This window comes from Taudactylus pleione, unplaced genomic scaffold (genome assembly GCF_031769625.1).
Source record: "Taudactylus pleione unplaced genomic scaffold, aTauple2 ptg000007l, whole genome shotgun sequence".
Lineage (NCBI taxonomy): Eukaryota > Metazoa > Chordata > Amphibia > Anura > Myobatrachidae > Taudactylus > Taudactylus pleione.
Window position 1 is genome coordinate 9756064 of NW_028284410.1, and position 14377 is coordinate 9770440.

The window sequence follows — 14377 nt, forward strand, 5'->3', positions numbered from 1 at the left end:
AAGTCAATGGCAGAGAGCAAAGAGGGGAGACAAGGAGGGGGTGGGCAGAGGAGGGAGTTGAAGGTGGAAAAGAGACGCTGGAGATTTGATGACTGAGAGGAGATGAGATGAGAAGTGAGGGAGGAGACATTGGTAGTGGGGTAGTAGGATCCTGGTGGGTATAAGAGGAAGAAAAAGGAGTAATGGGAGAAGAGGGGGAGAAAGGCAGAGAGAGAAGGGAAGATAGGAGAAGGTGGAGGAGATCAGGGTAAAAGGATAGAGGTGGAATCAGGGGGCAGAACAAAAGATTAGGTAGAGACTGAGTGAGAGGGAGGAGTTAAAGACAACATGGTCATGGTAAGGATGAGGCAAATAGGGAAAGGAAACTTTGAAAGTATGAATGAAGAAAGAATGTAAGAGAATGTGCAGATTTCCAGAAATGTTAAGGTTATGACTTTTCAACCTAAGAGAGAGGGCTTGTTTGTCATTCCATTATTCTATTATATACAAAGGCAATGGTCATTGTGACAATGTTGAATTTTTTATAATAAATAGTGAATTTAGCACAGACATGGTAGAATATGAATATTTTGCTAATCAATGCAATGTTAAAATATAGGTTAATTGGCTCCCAACAAAAAAATTACCCTAGTATGTATGTGTGTGAGCATGTTGTAGGGAACATAGATTGTAAAATCCACTGGGACAGGGACTGATGTGAATGGCTAAATATTATCTGTAAAGCATTACGGAATTAGTGTGCAAAGGTAATAATTGGTAATAAAAGTAATAATAATAATAATAATAATAATAATAATAATAATAATAATAATAATTAATAATTCAGAATAGTGAGAGGCAATAAACAATGACATCCAAAGATAATGATGAATCTGAAAAAAGATGCAGTAAAAGGATATTGGTATATATTAAGTATATCTAATGTCTAAAGTTAGTATTGCATTATTTTGATTTTTATTGAGGCAACAGGAGAGCAATTGTCATTGTCCTCAAATCTTTTTGATGAAAATAAGTGCTGTCATTCACAATATCCTATTATACAATGAGTATTTCATTGGCATTGATTGTTATTGAGTCAAATGATGAACACATTTTATTGTCCTCAGACCCATTTAATAATTGAAATACCTGCCATTCGCAATATCCTATTCTACAATGGGAAAATAATGAACAGTAATATTAATACAACAAGCGATGTGGTTACATTTTGCCATTATGAAGCAAATACATTTGACCGCATTTGCGGAATCTTGTGATCACTAGGTCGAGCGAATTGCAATCGCATTGCACACAGGGAAAATAATTTATACGCAATTCAGATTTATTTATATGACCGATAATTTAACATTCCATCCTTTGATAGCCTATATCACATCACACGCTCTAGTGTGGGATCATAATATAGGATCCCCATTTCTTTGTTGGTAACCCCCATCAGTATCATAGCTCTACTACCAGTAGTGCCAAACAATAATAATAGAAAAACTTGTGCTCCAAAACAATAGTACTGCAGGTACCGCTGAGATGGTCACTCCCACCTCTATAGAATCAAATGTCAAACAAAGTACTTGCTGGTCATGTGTGCACCTTGAGAAAGGCTCCTGGTGAGCAGAAATGTGTTGTTGATTATCACAAGCAGTTGAATTGTTGGAGGGGTTCCCTTGTACTCATGACCAGAAGAGTTTCAGTACCCTAAACCCAAGAGGTGACTGATATACCATATATGCGAACTTGTGTGTGTGTAAATTGACACCCCCCACTATCTGATATGCTGCCCTGTTTGTTGTATGGTGGATATATGATAATATGTTTTTAATTTGAATAAAACTGTACTTCATTATATATACTCTCATTTATATTTTCTATGTTCTTATACATGGAGAAGTTGGAAATTTGGTCAGATTTGAAACTATTATTTAATCCACATTAAGGACGATATTCATCATAAAAAGCAACGTGTGAGAACTTAGGACACTAGTTAGAACTGAATCAAGTGAAAATTAAAGTACATGTAAAGTCCAAAAACTACCTTGGAGAGCACATGTAAGTGCAAGTACTTTGTTTGACATTTGCTACTACCAGTGGTATTACTTTCAGTTGTCACTGTACCATGGTTACTTTTTTTCACACTTCAACACAGCAATAACACACCTTTAAAATGTATAAATGTATTAATTACTGTATTAACATTTCACTAAAAATAATAATAAGGAGCTTACTGAAAGCTGACACTAGCACCAACACCTGCACCAAAACCTGAGAACCGATTTACACAATTTAACCATGAGTCCTAACCTACTGTACAATATTGTTACTGATGTAAGTGCAACACTTGATACCAATCTGTGTTGCTAAGGATACACAATATCCTCCAGTGACAGCTGTTAATAGTTAAGAACCATCCCATGTTGCAGTAATTCCATCTTATAGGCTGCAGCACCTTACCAATATACCTAAGCATGTCAGCATATATGTTAGTTATGTTATCAATTAATCTTGCCAGAACCTGTATATAGTTAAAATTCAGTGTTCCAGGGGCAGTCCTGATTATGTTCAATACTACCAGAAACTAAAACTCTATAGACTTTGATATTTAATTTGTAGTTAGGGGTTCCTCCCCAGGTACCATGATTATTTAAATGTGTTTTTACTGTGCAAGTACATATGGAGGTGGAGTAGATCTGTGAATACTTAGCATCTTTTCATGTGATAAAGTCATGATCTTGGGGTCTAACCTTTCTATAAAACATACTCCATTGGATTTCAGAGATAACTATTTATAGTTTTTACGCACACAGATATAATACACATTTTTGTGGAGAATATATGATACAGATTAACCTAGAATAGTTCTACATAAAGTTCAAGTACATCTACCCAAGCCCAGAGTCATCATCTGTTCAAAACAACTATATGCCTGGATAGTCACTATACACTATCCAGTATGCACTTTTCCAACAGAACACCTTTCAAGGATTCCTCATGTATTCTGTTCTCTGTAAACCAGATGTAACTAAAGTAAGATTGAGATATTTTCAGTGTCAGTCATAAACAAGGTTGCTGTTAAACTGACACCATTGGATACAGCTTTATTCTATTAAGGGGACAAACTACAGTATTTAAAAATGCTGTATTTTTCAGACAATAACCCCTCATAATGGGGCAGATGTATGAAGCTCTGGAAATTGATAAAGTGCAGAGTGATAAATGACCAACCAATCATCTCCCAACTGTTGTTTTTCAAACACAGCCTGTAACATGACAGTTGGGAGCTGATTGGCTGGTCGTTTATCACTCTGCACTTGATCACTTTCCAGAGCTTCATACATCTGCCCCATTGTCTCTAAACTCCAAAGTGGGCATATATTTTCGGACCGCTGAGTACGGCCGAACTAAGTGTATTAAAAAATAATCCTCCATCTCCACCTCATCAATTTCATCCCCAGAACTCATATCCATAGCCTTGATGTCACCACAAAAAAGAGGGTACTTTAAAAAAGGTAAAAAAAAAAAAAGAATAATTGATGCTCCATGGTAAAATAATAGAATTAGGGGTATATTTACTAAAGTGTGGGTTTATAGAAGTGGAGTTGTTGCCCATAGCAAACAATAAGATCCTGATTATAATTTACCTAAAAGATAAGAGCTAGAATCTGATTGTTTGCTATGCAACACCTCAACTTCTATAAACCCACACTTTAGTAAATATAGTAAATATATATAGTCTGTTTTGACTCGTGTTACTCACTGCAATTCAAGTCTCTCAAAACATGCTCATCAGTGACAGAGTTGTTTTATCTACCTCAATTTATACCTCTTCAGAATTGTCCAAGTGTCCATTTCTGCTACCTTCAAAGATGTAGTGCTGCTCATCAACACTTAATATGGACCTTCCCAATGGAATACTAGATACTCTGACTGCAAAATTTTTTGGATCATTACATATTTTCCAGGTTCAATATCATGACAAGTATACCATAGTAACATCTGACAAAAATGTCTAACAACACTGTAGCAGCAAACTTTGTGAAATCCAATATTTGTGTCATTCTCAAAACTTTCATACATATTTCCTCCGTGCACTACAAATCACGAGAAAAATAATGCATGAGAATTGTGCAACTCAGTAGCTTTTTCTGTGACTTTTTGACTTCAAATACTATTCACAAAGTGATGTGAATAGTATGCACAAGCACCTTCTGCTGTTTAAAATGATATGCAGCATGTCTATATTCTGTGTGAGACTGCATTTGTATCTGCATGGGTAATACTACATTACAGTGTAAGCAGCTTTGACACGTGTGCATCATATTTGCATTGCTTGAGAATAAGAAACATTTTTGCACAAAAAGATGACATGGCATGGTGTGAGCAGTTTAATGCACAAGAAAGTGAGATGTATGTGGACACATCTGTAGTTCCTGCCATATCTGGAGACAGCAATTTTAAACCTTTCTGCTGCTGTCTCAGTTGTTTTTGCTCAATTTAATGAGATATTGGAAAGTCACTGTTACACTTTAGATCATCCTGGGGATCTATCATCATGTATGGTTGACAAATTGATGGCAGAGGCGGCACTCAAAACGACTTATAATAAAGATAAAGGAACGCAAAGTACTTAAATCAACATTTCAATGCCCATGTATGGTTGCTTACCAAAAAGTTTCCCAAATGGTGACATGTAGAGAGGTGGTCAAGGAGTGGTTCTCATGCTGTGAAGAACTAGTGGCAATGTTAATAGTCACCCTAACCCAATCTCAGCCATCACTTTACTCAACATATTCTTAATAGTATAGTTAACTCTCAACTTTTCCACTGACTTGTGGCCTGTAGAGAGTGTGTAATTTGTTAATGATGGCCAAATGTTTGCACAATGTCTGAGAAACATCACCAGAGTAATGCGTACCCCAAAAACACTAAATAACTTGCCTACCTATTACATATTTCCTTAAGACCATAGCATCCTGTCCATATCCCTATAACTTCAACTGTGTTGAAGTATATTGTTCCCACTTAAATCAATAAGGTTCTGGCAGTGTTGATTTCAATATTTGGCTCCTTATGAAATCCTTTTAATTACTGGTATTATATGCACTAGATTATTTTTATTTTTGTTTTTTCATGTTGTAAGTCTCAGTACAATATTGTTGTCACTTCATGAAAGTGGTCAAAGCAAAGAAGGATCAATCTATAAGAAAAAGATAAGTACTATTCCTAATTGATTTCTTTAAGATGCTTAGCATAAAACCTATGGGTGTATGCAAATATGCACTATTGTAGCACTTAGATACTTACCACTATAAGTTTTGTACCCTTTTGCTCTTTTCTCTTAATATTTTAATCATGATTAACTGCAGATTCCTTAAGGGAATCCATAGTAATTACTCTCTGGTTAGGATAAATTATCTGGAATTTGAATTTGAGGGTTTCTTTGAGTCCATCTATCAATACCACCATAACTACTATTCTGTAATGTGCATTAATCCCAGAGTCCATAATTCCCATATATTTAGATCAGGTTCTTTTCCCTCACTTTGTGTTTCAGTTAATTTGAGGAATTATAAAGTACAATTTAGCAGTCTTAGTGATAGAAGATGGCAGTGGTGCATTAGGAATTATTGGCAAAATGCTAACAGGATTTAGTGCCATAACTATAGATCTGTTTCTCTCTTTACCCTCATGCTGCCATAGCTACAAATATTTTATTTGTTTTAACCATTGTTTTTCTAGATATTAATCACCACATTCTGGCATGTGTGAGTTCATACTCACAAAAGAATTGGCAAATCCCAGATGCAACAAAACTCGCATAGCAAATCTCAAAAGGCAGATGCACCTGAACACACATCAGAAATCTCAATATATTGGTAGTAAATTTGCAACACAATCACAAAAATATTTTGACTGATCAAAATGCACACATACCATGCCCTAACTATTACTCCACCATACCTCTGAAACATGTGCATTAGATGGCATTTGCATTGGAAAGAGTGTGCACTGCATTTGGAGAGGAGATTTTTTGGTATATAGTTGTGATTACTGGTTGGTTTTGTAAGTTGTCTTGTCTTATTCTGTTGCATGGATTTGGAGTTGTGTGAGTCAGATATGGAGAAGGAGGTGTCTGTGTAGCAGCCTTTGGAGGAGTCTGAGGCTAATGTTGATGATGGGTCTTTGGTGAGGACAAAGACCAAGAATGGCTGCAGTTCTCCTTTAAGAAGAATGTAGCCCTCATGAGGGGTTATTAAAAATCATAAGGTCACCATGCCTCAAGAACTAGTGAATACAAAAAGTCAATAATATGGGAAAACATTCTGGATGAAGTCAACTGCTCTGGCTTGCTGTAGTGCAATGTGGATGAGAGAAAAAATGTTTTAGCAATATAAAGCATTGTGTTAAGCAGAATATGCCCACTGTGGTGTGGATGGAAAGGCAGACTGTGGGCTGATCCCAATTCCAGCAAGAATAGCTGGAATATGAGGAACCACTGTGCAGCATTAATCCTCCTGAGTTGGTGCACGCTATCCGTGTGCATGACTCAGATGTCCAGCCCAAGCAGAGTGAGTAATGTCTTAATGATAAACTTTGGATTGTTAGTTTAATGTTTTGTGTATGGCATAATGCCATGTTAAAAAAATGTACACAGCTTGATGCCAAATCTGCATAGTACTATGCAAACAATGTACTCTGAATTTTGTGCATACATCAAAATGTCACTTACAAATAATAAAATATAAGGGTCCACACAAACATAATATATTTGGAGCCCATATTGTAGCTTTTTTTGTAAAATTTACAAAATTATTAATTTATTTGCTCCAAAAAAAGGCATGTAAATTTGTTTCTGACATTCTAAAATGTTTAAAACATGTTTTTCCATGTTGTAAAGGCTAAAGATTATGGTTATACAAAGCACAGTTGCTTGTCTGGTATTGCATTGGTTAACCAAGTGTACATAGGATCCCTCTTATGAATTTATACACATTTCCTTGCACATGTAACCAGCCTACATGCGTATTTAGTAGTTTGCTTAAAAAAAACTTGTACTTTTGGATTTAAGTATTTTAATGTTTTTTAACTATTTTACATCACAGACAAAAATATAAATTGAAAAAGGCTAGCATCATAGGCACCCATAATGCAGGATGAGGAGCATGCAGGTAAATACTAGATATGTGCATCGGAACATTTTATCTGGTTTTGGTTCTAATTTGTCATCCAGTTTTGGTTTTGCCAAAATACTGTGACTGGTTTTGGTTTTTATATTTTCCTTGTGGAATATCCAGTTCATTTTGATGAACATCATCTTTTCCACATTTTGAGGAAGTAGCTTCCTATGATTTCCCATCTGTGCTGAAAACTCTTTCTGAGTACACAGTGAAGGGTAGGCAGCTTAAGTAATGCAAAGCCAGTTTGTACAAGGGCTTCCAAATTGCCTTTTTTTCCTTCCAGTACTCAAATAGACTCTGTGACATGCCTATTTGTACGGTATCATGAAAATAATCCTCCACCATTCTTTGGATGGTGACTCTATCAGATGGAGTTACAGTAGAGGTGTCACTCATTTTGGGCAATTCAAAGGGCTTTTATATGTATGTGAATAATAAATGCACAAGGGTACAGTGCACCAAAACAGTCCCAAAACTAGAACAATATAATTATTATTCACTTTGTAACTCAACTTAAACTGTGCCAATTTAAAATGTTTTTTGTGTACTGTGCATGAATAATAAATGCACAGAGGTACAGTGCGCCAGAACAGTACAAACAATAGAACAATATATTTATTTTTCACTTTGCAGCTCAACTCAAACTGCGGCTATTCAAAGGGCTTTTATATGTACGTGAATAATAAACGCACAGGTATACAGTGCACCAAAACAGTCCAAAAAATAGAACAATACATAAATTTTTCACTTTGTAGCTCAACTCAAACGGTGGCAATTCAAACGGATTTTTTATGTACTTAAATAATAAACACACAGGGGTGCAGTGCACCAGAACAGTACAAATGATAGAACACTATTTTTTCTCTTTGTAGCTCATCTCAAACTGCGGCAATTCAAAGGACGTTTTTATGTATGTGAATAATAAATGCACAGGGGTACAGTGCACCAGAACAGAACAAATGTTAGAACAATATTATTACAGTATATTTTCTCTTCGCAGCTCAACTCAAACTGCAGCAATTCAAAGATGTTTTATATGTACATGAATAATAAACGCACAGGGGTACAGTGCACCTGAACAGTATAAATAATAGAACAATATATTTAATTTTCACTTCGCAGCTCAACTCAAACTGTGGCAATTCAAAGGGATTTTATATATATATGTGAATAATAAACACACAGGGGTACAGTGCATCAGAACAGTACAAACAACAGAACAATATGGTTATTTTTCACTTTGCAGCTCAATTCAAACTGCAGCATTTCAAAAAGCTTTTATATGTACAAAAATAATAAACACATGGGGTACTGTGCTCCAGAATAGTACAAACAATAGAACTATATATTTGTTGTATTCTTTTATTACTCGCAGTCAGGCCGCTTTTATAATGCACTGGGGTACACCACACACAGTTTGAACAAACTTAAAATTATTTTTAATTTTTTTTTTAAAGTTTTACCTTTTTTCAATATTTTTTTACTTGTTCTGCAACTGACATTACCCTCTGCAGTGCTAATATGTGAATGCAGTGGGTGGGGTATGACCTGCAGAGTCAGTGCAGCACCACTGTGTGACTGAATTAGTCTGGGGACTGTACACAGCTTGTGAATGGACAGAGCACAGCACTTGTTGATGGACCCAGCACAGATACTTTAGTTGGATACTGCACAGCTACTTTAGATGGACACAGCATTGGCACTTGTATGGAGTCTGGACACAGCACAGATACTTGTCTGGTGTCTGGACACATCACAGCCACTTTTATGGACACAGCACAGTCATTTGTATGGAGTCTGGATACAGCACAGCTGTCAGAGTCTGTATTCGTTGTGGACCCGGGGTGGAAACAGGAGCAGACACAGGTTTAAACAGAAAAGGTGGGTTGTTTAATGTGACTGTTTGTAGACATGAATAAAGATAAACTAAAGTCCAGTAATAAACAAACTGATATATGTGGCTGAAGGGAGCTGTAGTGAATGGGAGTAACAAATGTCCAGATCAGTGGCAGATATGAATCCAGATGAACTGCGGGAGTGAAGTGAAAATCCTGGTTTGCTGAATAGTGACTGAAGGGGATATCCAGTAATACAGTGATGCTGGCTGAATGGAGATCCGGAAATGCTGTGATGCTTGATCTGAGGAGACTGGTGCAGGCAGGAGTGGGTTAACTGAGGAGACAGGTTCAGCCAGGAGTGAGTCTCGTGGAAGGCACAGGACTGATCTCAGGAGTGAACAAGGCTATTTAGAGTGGTGCTGGCTATGCAGGGAGCCAGTGACCGACAAGGAGCTAGGGCTAGCACTGGAACACAAGTCTGGGAACAGGAACGCAGATAACTCTCTCTCACAGCTACACTGTGAACACGTTGCACTGGTAACTACAGGGAGCTCCAAACACCCTTAAGTACCCAGTAGCAGAACATGATAGGCCAGAGAGAGCAGGTGACCTACAAACAATTTGCATGCTATGTCACATGGCCAAAGACAACATGGCAGTGCCCAGACACCTGTGACACAGAGATGCCGCTAGACTTACCATTGCCAGGTTGGTCCAATGCTGGCAGACCTCTGCATACAGCCAATATCAGGCTCCAAATGCCAGCTCCCCCACAGAAGGACCGCGCACAGCACCCTCACTGGTAAGGACAGCAAACCTCCACACTGCAAAACTCTGGTTGTGACAGTACCCCCTCCTTTCGGGTGGCCTCAGGACACCTTCCAGGCTTTTCGGGATGAGCCAAGTGGAATTTCCTGATGAGTTTTGGAGCATGGACATCCTCAACTCTGGTCCAACAATGCTCTTCTGGACAATAGCCTCTCCAATCAAGCAAGTATTGCAAATGACCATGACGGACATGAGAGTCCAGGATCTGAGACACCTCAAATTCCACCCCTTTTTCAGTTTGGATCCTGGGGTGAACATGGAGAATGCTGAGAAATGTATTCAGAACTAGTTGCTTGAGGAGAGATATATGAAATGAATTAGGAATTTTCAAATAAGACTGGAGCTGAAGACAATAGGAGACTGGATTGATTATTTCTGTAATGGAGTATGGTCCAATAAACCGGGGGGCGAACTTCATAGATGGTACCCTGAGGCGAAGATTGCGGGTAGAAAGCCATACTTGATCCCCAACCCACATCTGAGGGACTTTTCTTCATTTCCTATCAGCTTGGTCTTTGTACCGCAGGGAAGTTTTCACAAGAGCATCTCACACCTGAGCCCATACTGAAGCAAAGTCCCGTACAGTGGCATCCACAGCTGGTACATCAAAGGTGGGTAAACTTCAGAACTCAGGGACCCTGGGATGAAGACCATACACAATGAAGAAGGGTGTCTGGTTCATAGAAGAATGATATGATGCATTGTGCGCAAATTCGGCCCACGGAAGGGACTCAGACCTGTTGTCCTGGGATGAAGACATAAAGATTCTCATAAAGGTCTCGAGATCCTGGTTCACCCTCTCAGTGGACCCATTACTTTGAGGGTGATAGGCCGTGGAGAAGTGGATTTTAACTTGAAGGACTGAACAGAGGGCTCTCCTGAATTTTGCAACAAATTGGACCCCTCGGTCTGAGACAATTTCCGAAGGAAGTCCATGTAGATGAAATATATGATGTAAATATAGGTGAGCCAAATCAGGTGCTGAAGGTAACTTTTTTAATAGTATGTAGTTTACCATCTTAGAGAAACGGTCTACTACCATCCAGATGGTGGTATATCCATTAGAACTTGACGGGCCTATCACAAAATCCATGGACAGATGTGTCCACGGATGAGATGGCACAAGATTGGGCCCTAATTCTCCAGCTGGAGACTGTCGAGGAGATTTATGCTGTGCACACAGGGTACAGGATGAGATGAACTCAGTTACCTCTATCTTCATCGATGGCCACCAATATGATCTTTTCAGGAACTCCAAGGTCTTGCGAATGCCTGAGTGACCGGAAAAACGAGATGAGTGAGCCCATGTCAGTAACTGTTTTCTCAACTCCGGGGCAAATAATGTCTTCCCAACAGGTGGTTGTAGCTGTATAGTGGCAAGAACCTTTGACTCAAGCACAGGAGTACTCCGCAGTGTTTCTGGACCACTCTCACTTGACAGTGATCGTGACAAGGCATTGGCCTTCAGGTTGAGAGCCCCAGAATGATACGTCAGGGTAAAACAAAAGCGGGCAAAAAATATTGCCCATCGGGCCAGGCGAGGACTTACACATTGGATGTTTTTCAGGAAAAGAAGATTCCTGTGGTCTGTAAAAAATGTAAAGGGGAACTTAACACCCTCTAGGAGGTACCGCCATTCCTCTAAAGCCAACTTGACAGCTAATAGTTCCTGCTCACCTATGGCATAGTTTCTTTCAGCAGGGGAGAACTTCTTCGAAAAGAAACCACATGGGTGGAACCGGTTATCCTCGAAGCGCTGAGACAGGACAGCTAACACTGCTTCAGCTGAAGCATCCACTTCCAATAAAAATGGCCTATTGACATCCGGTTGTCACAAAACAGGAGCTGTGATAAAGGCTTGTTTGAGAAGTTGAAAGGCTGTCTCCACCTCAGGGGGCCATAGAGCAGGATTGGACCCTTACAAGTTAAGGCCATGATGGGAGCCACCAAGGAGGAAAATCCCTTAATAAAACTTTGATAATAATTGGAGAAACTGACAAGTCTCTGGATAGCTTTCAAAGAAGTGGGATGGGACCTATCCAGGATTACTTGGACTTTCTTGGGATCCATTTACAACCCTGATCTGGAAATGGTATATCCAAGAAATGGAATACTTGGTACACTGAACACACATTTCTCCAGCTTACAATACAGTTGGTTCTTTCTCAGACAAGTCAAGACTTCATTGATATGATTGCGATGTTCTTCAGGAGAGGATGAAAAATTCTAAATATCATCTAAATAGACGACAACTGAGACATATTAGAGATTCCTAAAGATCTCATTAACACAACCTTGAAAAACAGCAGGTGCATTACACAGCCTGAATGGCATGACCAAATATTCAAAATGACCGTCCCTTGTGTTGAATGCTGTTTTCCTCTCATCTCCTGCTCGGATACGGATGAGATTGTATGCACCTCTGAGATCTAACTTGGAGAATATCGTGGATCACTTGACCCTGTCAAATAATTTGGTGATTAATGGTAGTGGGTATCTGTTTTTTACTGTGTTATCATTCAGGCCTCTATAATCTATACACAGTCTCAGGCCTCCATCTTTTTTAGAAACAAAGAAGATTCGTGCTCCAGCAGGTGATGGAGATGGTCGGATAAATCCCTTTTTTAGATTCTCCTGGATGTATTCCGACATGGCGTCGGTTTCTGGTAGGGACAACGGATAAGTCCTCAATGGGGAGGCATCTTCCCAGGCAAGAAGTCGATAGGACAATCCCATTCTCTATGAGAAGGTAAGATGTTAGCTTGTTTTTGGAGAAAACATCGGTAAATGATTGATATTCTTTAGGTATAGATGGGGCCTCTGATGTCTGAATTTTCCTCACAGGTCGAATCTTTGGAACACAAGACCCCCGGCATTCCTCACTCCATGACAAAACCTGCATAGTTTTCCAATCAATTCTGGGATTGTGTTTACACAGCCATGGGTATCCGAGTATAATCTCATGGGAAGCCTTGGTATGATTAAGAAGCTGATATGTTCAACATGAAGGGATCCAATTCGAACTAGAATAGATTGGGTTCTTTTAGACACAGTTCCAATAGAAATAGGCCTACCATCAATAGAGGTCAAGGAGATAGCAGGATCCAAGGTGATGCAAGGAATTTGTAATTTATCTGCCAAACGAGAGGACATGAAATTTTCTGCTGCCCCAGAATCCAGGAGGGCAGATACAAATGCAGGACTAGACTTAATGTCTAGAGCTATGGACAAGAAAGAGTCATTTTGCTTTGGGGACGGAAATATTATGCCTAACTGAGTGTCCCTTGGACTAATTAGGAAAGGGCGTTTCCCGGCTTGCGGGTACTGGAAGCCGCCAGGTGACCCGTGTCTCCACAGTATAGACAAAGGTTCTTTTGAATGCATCTCTGTCATCCTTCTTTAGAAAGACGGGTATTATTAACCTGCATGGGTTCTTCATCTGTAAAGGAAAGAGGAGAACGGGTAGGAGCAGGTAGAGGATGAGGCCCAAAACTATCAGTTCTGTGCTTCTCAGCTTGGCGTTCTCTAAAGCATATATCCACTTTGTTGCAGAGGGAAATTAGATCATTAAGGCTAGAGGGTAAATCACAAGTGGCTAGATCTTCCTTTATATGATCCGATAGTCCTTGCCAGAAGCTGATGTTAGGACTTCTTTGTTCAATCTGAGCTCTGATGCCCACGTCTGGAACTGAATGACGTACTGTCTTACAGGACGGATACCTTGTTTCATATTCATAATACTGAATGAAGCAGCAGTAGTTCTTCCAGGCTCATCAAAAATCCTCCTGAATGATGTTAAAAATTCTGGATAATTATCCAGTAGTGGATCTGATCACTCCCAGAGCGGGGAAACCCAATCTACGGCTAAGCAGGACAACAGCGACACAATATAGGCCACTTTGGTTTTAGGGGTAGGGAAATTGGAGGGTTGCCAAGTAAAATGTATATCACACTGGTTTAGAAATCCATGACACAGTTTAGGATTGCCATCAAACTTGCCAGGTGTTGGTAAATACAAATTAGGAGGAGCTCCAGAGGCAGATACCACAGAAGTGAAGGCAGTCATACTTGGAGAAGTTAGTGTAGCTGATGGCGTGCCATTTCTTGCACATACTGTGCTATTTGCTGTTGCATGGTTCCCAATCCTTCCAGGCGAGAAGCCATGCCGTGAATTAAATCTGTTCTGGACACCTGTCCAGCAGCCAAATCCATAAGGCCAGTGCAAACTCTCAGAGTCTGTATTTGTTGTGGACCCGGGGTGGAAACATGAGTTGACACAGATTTAAACTGAAAAGGTGCATTGTTTAATGTGACTGTTTGTAGACATGAGTAAAGATAAACTAAAGTCCAGTAATAAACAAACTGATATATGTGGCTGAGGGGAGCTGCAGTGAATGAGAGTAACAAATGTCAAGATCAGTGGCAGAGATGAATCCAGATAAACTGTGGGAGTGAAGTGAAAATCCTGGTTTGCTGAATAGTGGCTGAAGGGGACAGGAACACAGATAACTCTCTCTCACAGCTACAGTATGCTGTGAACAT